Source organism: Pinus tabuliformis, chromosome 4_1, assembly GCF_031772625.1.
Source record: "Pinus tabuliformis cultivar Carrire ecotype Pingquan chromosome 4_1, CPIR1, whole genome shotgun sequence".
Classification (NCBI taxonomy): Eukaryota; Viridiplantae; Streptophyta; class Pinopsida; order Pinales; family Pinaceae; genus Pinus; species Pinus tabuliformis.
This window is the reverse complement of record NC_142303.1, coordinates 193,895,143-193,904,229: the sequence shown is the minus strand read 5'-3', so window position 1 is coordinate 193,904,229 and position 9,087 is coordinate 193,895,143. Positions and strand designations below refer to the sequence as shown.

The 9,087-nt window shown below is 37.4% G+C and overlaps 1 pseudogene; it reads left to right on the top strand.

Moving 5' to 3' along the window:
- Positions 1-468: 468 nt before the first annotated feature.
- Positions 469-8,337, top strand: LOC149174878 (uncharacterized protein At4g15545-like; annotated as a pseudogene).
- Positions 8,338-9,087: the final 750 nt, after the last annotated feature.

Below are 9,087 nucleotides of genomic sequence, written 5' to 3'. Positions count from 1 at the left end.
CTCATTATGGGGACATCTCAGTACACTCTACATTATACTAATTTCTTTTACCCTTGCAAAACAAAAGGAAAACATATTTATCCTTTAAGTATTAAAATATGAGTAAATTCGTGTACTATTTATGTAAACCAAAGTATTATGAATATCAAGGGTACCTCTGATCTTGACAATTTATGATATCATAGTTCTCAAAATTAAGAACGACTCCCATGTTTGCATTTTATAATTACACCGAAGGTGTTCTCTTTTCCGGATTGGGTTGGGCAAACCCTGTTCATTCGAGCCAATCCTCACCCTGCATTTTCGTCGTTCTTTCCAAATAAAAATTGACACATGTGTTTGCAAGGCGTCATGTAATTTTCCGCATTGTTTCTTGACCGTCAAAGCATTCGCCTGCGGAAGTTGCTTCCCCATGGAAGTGTTTCGCCTCCAGCATCACCATAAGATTATCACTACTTATTGTGCAATATGCGAAATAATTCGGATTTTGAGTTGCCAACTAGAGGAGATCTTGAGGGTGCTCCCGATAGACCCATATGACGAGCTGGACTTGGCGAGGAAGATCACATCCATCGTCATTGCCTCCCACGTTTCAAAGCTTGAGGCAGACAATGGAAAGCTCAGGCACAAGATCACTGAGATAGATCATCTCATCTACGAACTCCATGAGAAAATTACACAGCTTGAGCATGCCTTGCAGCAAGCCAGTGACCACTTTGCCCGGGCACTCGATGAGAAGAGAAAACTTGTGAATGAGAGAAATCTAACCTGGTATTAATTAAGCTTAAACTCCAAGCCTTACTGGTAAGCATGTCTATTTCCTCTTAATCTGATAATGAAAACAGGCTAGAGTGGAAAAGTTCCTACTAAAAGGAGAGGCAAAAGGGAGAGTTTCACGAAGTGGATTTCGCCCAACTCAATTTCGCACAGCTACCTTTTGCGTAGCTAGATTTCGCGCAGCTATACAGAGGCTTAAAAAACACAGTATTCACTCACGACAACAAAAAAATTCAGAGTAAAATAGAGTAAGCTTGGAGCAACAATAAAAACTTAGGATTAATTTCTAATTCATGAAAATACATTCATATGAGACTGCGACTCATTCACCAAGTAAAACAAGGTTTACAGTGATTTACACTTCATGCGGAATAACACACAGTAAAACATAGTAACTGTTGTTTTCACGCACCCACCAAAATTTGCTCCACGATTTTCTCCTCACAGACTCTCACTCTCTTTCTCTCTAACTTGCAAAATGACTTTTACATACATATTTATCTCAACATACAATTTTACATTAATACATGATAGAGCAAATAATTAATACGTTGTTGTTGTTGAGTGTGGACAATAATCGCACAAGTGTTTGTGGAGTGTGGGCAATAATCGCGGAATGAATGCTTGCCCATATCTATTTACCAAAATACATTAAATGCCTTAAATTCTTTGCTGTGTTGTGGAATGGTTCACATGGTACTTATGTTTTGTTTTCAGTCCTTCCATCTTCAAACAGAGATGCAACCTGCAAAAATACTTCTGACAAGTATGGCTGCTATCAGGGTGTTAATTGTGGTGGTTGGGATTATTATTTCCAGCACTCCCGCTTAATCACAATTTCCGCCATTGACAATTCCCAAACAATTTCTCAGATAAACAAAACTTTCACGTGGCAATGGCTTTGTGAAGATTTCAACAAATTGTTCCTGTGACCTGTAGTGCTGCAGCACAATTTCATCAATGTTAATCAACTCTCTGATAAAATGATATTTAGCATCAAAATTCTTGGTCCTCTTGTGAAAGACATTTTTTTTTGACAATGCAATTACTGAGGTGTTGTCGCAAAAATAGTTGTCATTCCCTCTTGGTCATGACGAAGATCCCTCAACATCCTTCTCATCCAAACTGCGTGACACGTTGTTGTTGTTGTTGTGACATATTCAACTTATGCTATTGATAGTGATGCTATTGGTTGCTTCTTAGAGGTCCATGAAATGGCTCCAGAACCGAAATGAAAAACATATCTTGACGTGTTGTTTCTGTCATCGACGCTTCCTACCCAATCACTGTCAATGTAACCAACCAGCCTGAAATCAATTGTTGTTGTGTACAAAACACCATATTGTTTTGCCCCATTGACATACCTTAGAATCCTTTTCATTTCTTGTCAATGTGTCTCTTTGGGTGTCTCCATGAACCTCGACACCAAACTCACTGCATACATTATATCTAGCCTAGTGGCAGTCAAATACATCAAGATGCCTATCATGCTTTTGTATAATGTCAGATTAACATTGTTGCTGCAATATTCTTTGCTCAACTTCAACCCTATGACAGGTGGAGTTGGTGTAGACTTGATTTTCTACATTTTAAACCTCTCCAAAATGTCTTCCATATACTCTGCTTGAGAAATAAAAATGCCATTTTCTATTTGCTTCACTTCTATGCCCAAAAAGTATCTTAACAATCCCAAGTCAGTCATTTCAAATTCACTCTTCATGACTTGTTTGAAATCAGCGATGAGGAAATCATTATTGCTTGTAAAAATTAAATCATCTACATATAAGACGATAATGAGAATATTACAGTCACTCTCCTTGATGTAGAGAGTGGGTTCACCATCACATTTGTCGAAACCATTGTCCAACAAGTAGGAATTTATCCTACTATACCATGCGCGCAGTGCTTGCTTCAACCCATAAAGAGATTTCCTCAACCGATACACTTTGTCTTCTTGGCATTCTACCTCATAACCAGGCGGTTGCATAACATACACTTCCTCTTTCAGCACTCCATTCAAGAATGTTGATTTTACGTCCATTTGATACACTTTCCATTTATGTTGCACGACAATCGCCACAATTGCGTGCACTGTCTCCATCCTCACGAATGGCGTGAATGTCTCCACTTAATATCTTCCATGCTGCTGCTTGTATCCTTTGACAACTAGCGTTTCTTTGTTCCTTTCAATCTTTCTCTCAATGTTACTTTTGGTCTTATAGACCCACTTCACTCCAATGACATGTTTTCCTTTCGGAAGGTTCACTAACTCCCATGTGTCATTCCTTTCTATTTCTTCTATTTCTTCCTCCATTGCCGCAACCCATTTTTCTTATTTGACTGCATCCTCAAAATGGATTGGGTCATCTACATGACAAACAAGGAAAATAAGGAATTTAGACCAGTGCTACTGTCAACTTCATCTTGCTCATAAATTTCATTTAAATTTTTGAATTTTGGTCTTCTTATGCTCGTTGAAGATGGGCTTGACATGTCACTTGGTGTTGTTCTTTACGGTGTGCTTGGAGAAGCACATACTTGGCTACAAGAAGCTGTCCTATTATTTGTTGATGGTGTTTCTTGTTGCCTACTTTGTTGAGCTTGAATAGGAGTAGAGGGAGTCACTAGTGAGGAATTACTTGTTGTTGTTAATTCCTATTTGTCCTCATGTGGTATACATGATTTGACATTGAACATCTTTTTTAAACTTCCATCTCATGCTTCCTCTTCTATAAACTGCACATCTATGTTGATTATGACCTTCTTGGTTAATGGATTGTAGAGTTTGTATGCCTTGGATTCATCACTGTATCAAAAAAATATACATTTCTCCCCCTTTTTGTCCAACTTCTTCCTCAACTCATTTGGGACATGTGCATACACCACACATCCAAAAACTCTCATGTGGGTGAAACTATGCTTTCTTCCACTCCATGCCTCTTCAGGAACTATGTTCTGGACACTTTTGGTTGGACATCTATTCAAGATATATGTTGCACAAGTGACAACTTCAGCGCAATAATCATTTTGCAAATGCTTTGCCTTCATCATATTCCTTTCCATTTCCATAATGGTCTTATTCTTCCTTTCTGCCACACCATTTTGCTGAGGTGTATACCTTGTTGTAAATTGCTTGTGAATTCCATGCCCCCTGCAAAATCGAAGGAAGTCATTTGAGATGTATTCTCCACCTCTGTCACTCTTGAGGACTTTGATGTTGTGTCCACTTTTCTTCTCAACAAGAGATTTGTATTGGCAAAAGCACTCAAACACTTCACTTTACACCCATGTCTTCCTTATGTAGTCATCTATGAAGGTCAATAAATAGTGGCTACCACCAAATTGATGGTGTCTACATTGGTCCACATAAATCTGAGTGGACAATCTCCAAAGGTGTCTTTGCCCTTACTAACTTTCCTGCTAGAAATGTTTCTCTATGTTTCTTGCCGAAGATACATCCTCATAGGATGTCCGGTTTTTCTATGAGTGGTAGTCCCTTCATCATACCTTTCTTATGCATCAAATTCAAACCTCCAAAGTTGAGATGACCAAATCTCAAATGCCATAACCAATTTTCATCTTTGACCTCTGCTTGAAAGTTTACTTGTATGACAGCTACATCTTTTCTTCCACTCTCTTGTGAGTTCATTGAGAGTTGTGCTTGTGCACCTTCTTTCTGCAAATATGATCTTATTTTTAGGGGAAACATTGTATTGTTTGTCATCCGAACCTTTGCAATCAGTTGTCTGTTCGGAGGTCTAGCGAAAATTGTGCACACATCATTTTTGAAAAATACATTGTAGCCCTTTTGTATGAGCTGTCCAATGCTCATGAGGTTATGTTTCAGACTTGGGACAAAGTAAACATCTAAGATGTACTTCTTCTCCCCCTTCTTTGTTAGGATATTAACTCTTCCTTTGCCCATGACAAAGACTTTGCTATCAGTCCCTAATGTCACTTTAGATTTCACACTTTCATCTAGATTGGAAAATATTTTTATGTTTCTTGACATGTGGTTGCTACACCCTAAATCTATATACCATATATCACTTTGTTTTTCTTGTGCTACATTACAAGCTAAAAACATGTTATCATGGTTCTAACTTTCTTTTGTGAAATTTACACTTGGTTTGTTACTAATGTCATATTGATTCTTTCTACACTCATTTGCATAATGACCATACTTCTTATAGTAATGACAATAAACTTGAGATTTACCATACCTCTGACCTTATGTTTGATTTTGGCTTGGGCTTTGACTTGGATTTTGATTGTTGCCTCTTCCATTTGAGCTTGAAGGGTTGCTTCTTCCACCTCCGTGTGGGGTTCTTCCTCTTCCTCTGGCATATGATCTTTCTCTGCCTCGACCTTGACCAAATGATACTTTTGTCTTGAAGGCATGCTCCAATGAGGAGCTTGTTGCTCTATTCAGTCTATGTTCATGAGAAATAAGTGATGCATTAAGCTCATTCACAAAGAACTGTAAGAGATCATTTGTCTCTTCTATGACCACAACAATGGCATCAAACCTTGCTGGCAAACTTCTCAAAACTTTCTCAACTATTCTTTTTTCCTCGAGTGTCTCACCATGAGACCTCATTTGAGTAACCCACCCACTTACATGTGTAAAAAGTGAGTCTACATTCTCAGACTCTTTCATACAAAGTGTTTCAAAGTCGCTTCTCAACATTTTCAGCTTTGTTGTCTTGACTTTTTCCATGCCTTGGTAGGTTGTCTGGAGGGTGTCCCATGCTTGTTTCGACTTCGTTGTTGCTTCAACCCTTGGGAAAATACTTTCATGAACTGCTTGGAAAATATAGATCAAGGCTTTTGAATTCTATTGTCCCTTAACGAATCTCTTTCTGCTAGAGATAAGGCATTGTATGGTGTTGCATCTGCTAGTTCTTGAAAACCATTCTCCACCAAATCCCAAATGTCTTGAGAAGAAAACAGGGCCTTCATTGTAATAGCCCAATAACCATAATTTTTTCCATTAAACTGTGGTGTTTGAGGATTAATCAAGCTTGTGCTTGATGTTGCCATTTCTGAGCGTCAGAAAAAAAAATTTCTACCTGCTCGTAAATATGCTAAAAATGTCGTGAAAACAATTTTAACTGCTAGTAAAAACACTTGAGCTTGATGTTATCATTTATGAGCATAAGAAAGAAACTTTCTAACTGCTGGTAAATATGCTAAAAACAATATGTCGTAAAAACAATTTTAACTGCTAGTAAAAATACTTGCGTGGGGGAGGCAGAAGGGAACTGCTAATAAAAACACTTGGGCGAGGAGGCAGAGGGGAGAGTTTTGCCAAGCTGATTTCGCGCAGCTATACAGAGGCACCCAACTATACAGAGGCTTAAAAAACACAGTATTCACTCACGGCAACAAAAAAACTTAGAGTAAAACAGAGTAAGATTGGAGCAACAATAAAAACTTAGGATTCATTTCTAATTCATGAAAATATATTCATATGAGAGTGTGGCTCATTCACCAAGTAAAACAAGGTTTACAGTGATTTACACTTCAACACACAGTAAAACACAGTAAGTGACGCGTGCACCAAAATTTGCTCCACGATTTTCTCCTTAGAGACTCTTGCTCTCTTTCTCTCTAACTTATCTCAACATACAATTTTACATTAATACATGACATAGCAAATAATTAATACGTTGTTGTTGTTGAGTTTGGATTGTGGGAAATAATCGCAGAATGAATGCTTGCCCACATCTATTTACCAAAATACATTAAATACGTTAAACTCTTTGCTCTCTCGGGGTACTTCTGTTCTGGCTCCAGTCCTTCCATCTTCAAACAGAGACGCAACCTGCAAATACTTTTGACAAGTATGGCTGCTATCAAGGTGTTTATTGCGGTGGTTGGGATTATTATTTCCAACATTTACCCGGCCACTCGATGAGTAGATCAAACTTGCCCAATAGAAAAATCTAACCTGGTATTAGTAAAGCTTAAACTCCAAGCCTGACTGGTAAGCATGTATATTTCCTCTTAATCCGATAATGAAATCAGGCTACAGTGGAAAAGTTCCTGCTAAAAGGAAAAAAACCAGTGCCTAATTCCCAAAAATCGAACTAAGCTTTAAGGTAGTGCGGCGTTCTGTTAACACTTCGTGACTGAAAGGGCAGGAGGAATCCCAACTGCACTACCGGCAGATACAGCAAAAAAAACCCAAATATAATTACGCCGTTCATTTATTTGTTAAGAAGGGTGACCTAGCGAGACAGCGTTTGAGATCTATCACATCTTTGGCGTCAACTATCAAGAAGCTTAATCGATATGTGGCAAAGTTGGAAGCATTCAAGAAAACACTTATGCATTCACTTCATGAGGACGATGAAACACCTTAATCTGAGGCGATCGAAAACACAACCCCACTACTGGGGTACACAAATCCTTCTGTCTGCAGTAGGTTGACCAAAAATATCATCTACTGTGGTGTCTCCAAGAGGACATTCTGTGTTAGAATCTCCCACAAGGCGTCCATATGAAGGTAGAGTTTCATCTCATCATGCAACCACACCAAATTCCCCTTCCCACAGAAGAGCACTTCCCGTGGTGCCCACGAGTGGATGGAAATGAGTTCTTCCATCAAGCTAGGAGCTGGTTATCATATGAACTATTTAGTGCATTCCTTGCCAACATTAAAGAGCTAAATGCTCATCGGTAAAGCAGAGAGGAAACCCTGCAAAAAGATGATGAGATATTTGGTTCAGACAACAAGGATTTATTTCTTGCATTTGATGGGTTACTAATCCGACATCTGCCTCAATAAGAATACTTCTCCTTTGATTCCATTCGTTTAAATGTCCCATTGCATGATGAAATTAAGTTCATACCATGTCCAAGAGCAGAGAAATATTGTGATATATGAAGAGGTAGTTCGTGCTTTTCCCTTTTTTCACTTGTTTCTCTTCCACATATATTATCATGTGAATAATTCTACAACCTTTGGTAGTATTAGACAAGGTTGAGGATTTATGTATGGTATAGTATATTCATATGTAGTGGTCGAGTAGGTATTCTTGGCATAATATTTACTTTTGAATGGCTTAGGAAATCAATGGGTTTTCTCAGCCTAGGGCACATATGTCTTATTCAAAGCCTAAGAGAGGATTTAGTGCTGGAATTATTGAAGTTTGTTCTATTTTGTCAGACTAGAGAACATGTTAATTTTTTGGGAGTTATTTGTTTGTATGACCATGTAGACTTGACACGAGCCTATTGTTCTATTCTCCAACTTGGAGGGAATTATAGCTTTCATGAAGCTTCAGTAATCCTTATGTTTCGATCTAAGTTGGAGTGGCAACTATTGCACAAACTAGTGTCATAAACAAAAACCAAGATCCTCACTGGAATGAGCATTTTCATGTTGACCTCGCTCATTTTTCATCGAAAGTGGAGTTCACTGTTAAGGACAATGATCGTTTTCGAGCAAAGCTCATACGAATTGTGGTGATCCCTATCCAGAAGATTTTGATTGGCGATGAGATTAACGACTTGCTTCCGGTGCTTAATTCCTATGGTAAGCCTTCAGCCTGATTCTACGTTGAGTTCGTCAATTCAGTTTAGTTTGGATTAATTAAACTCGATTATGCCCTTATATTTCACATTCAATTGGAGGTGTATGGTTTTAGCATTGAGATATGGATATAAGTCTTCAGTTTCTAGATTATATAACACAATCTACTTCAAAAATATCAACAAAAGCATGTGTATAACTAAAGGCACTTGCATGTGACCTCAGATTTCTGATTTTACTATTTGCAGGAGGTGGAATCTGAGGAATGTTTCATTTTCAGATGTCCCAATGCCCATATATGACGAGATGAAGGGAAAATACCACTGCATTTTCTGGGATTTGGCATGTGATGTGTGTTGCAGTTTTGTTTGTGTGATGTGTGTTATAGTTTTGTTTTCAAATACGAGTACCCATAAAATATTATCGATTCCAATTACTATGTAAAATATTTTGTCCTCTATTCTGTTGTGAATGAAAGGAAATATATTTGAGATCAATATAAAGAGAGTGAAAAATAAGTTTATTTTTTACCTTTTTTCATACATTTTAATGAGAGAAGATGGAACTGGTCTTTGCACATATTTATTTGAAATTAATTTTTTTTATTTAAATTAAAATTAATTTTCCTATTTAAATTAAAACATATTTTAAAATTTTTTAAATTAAATTAATTAAAATAATAATATTTATTATTTTTATTTTTTATTGTTTGTATTTTTTTTAAATACAAAATAAGTTTTAAAGGTGAATTTTCTTCCTCTACAAAACTG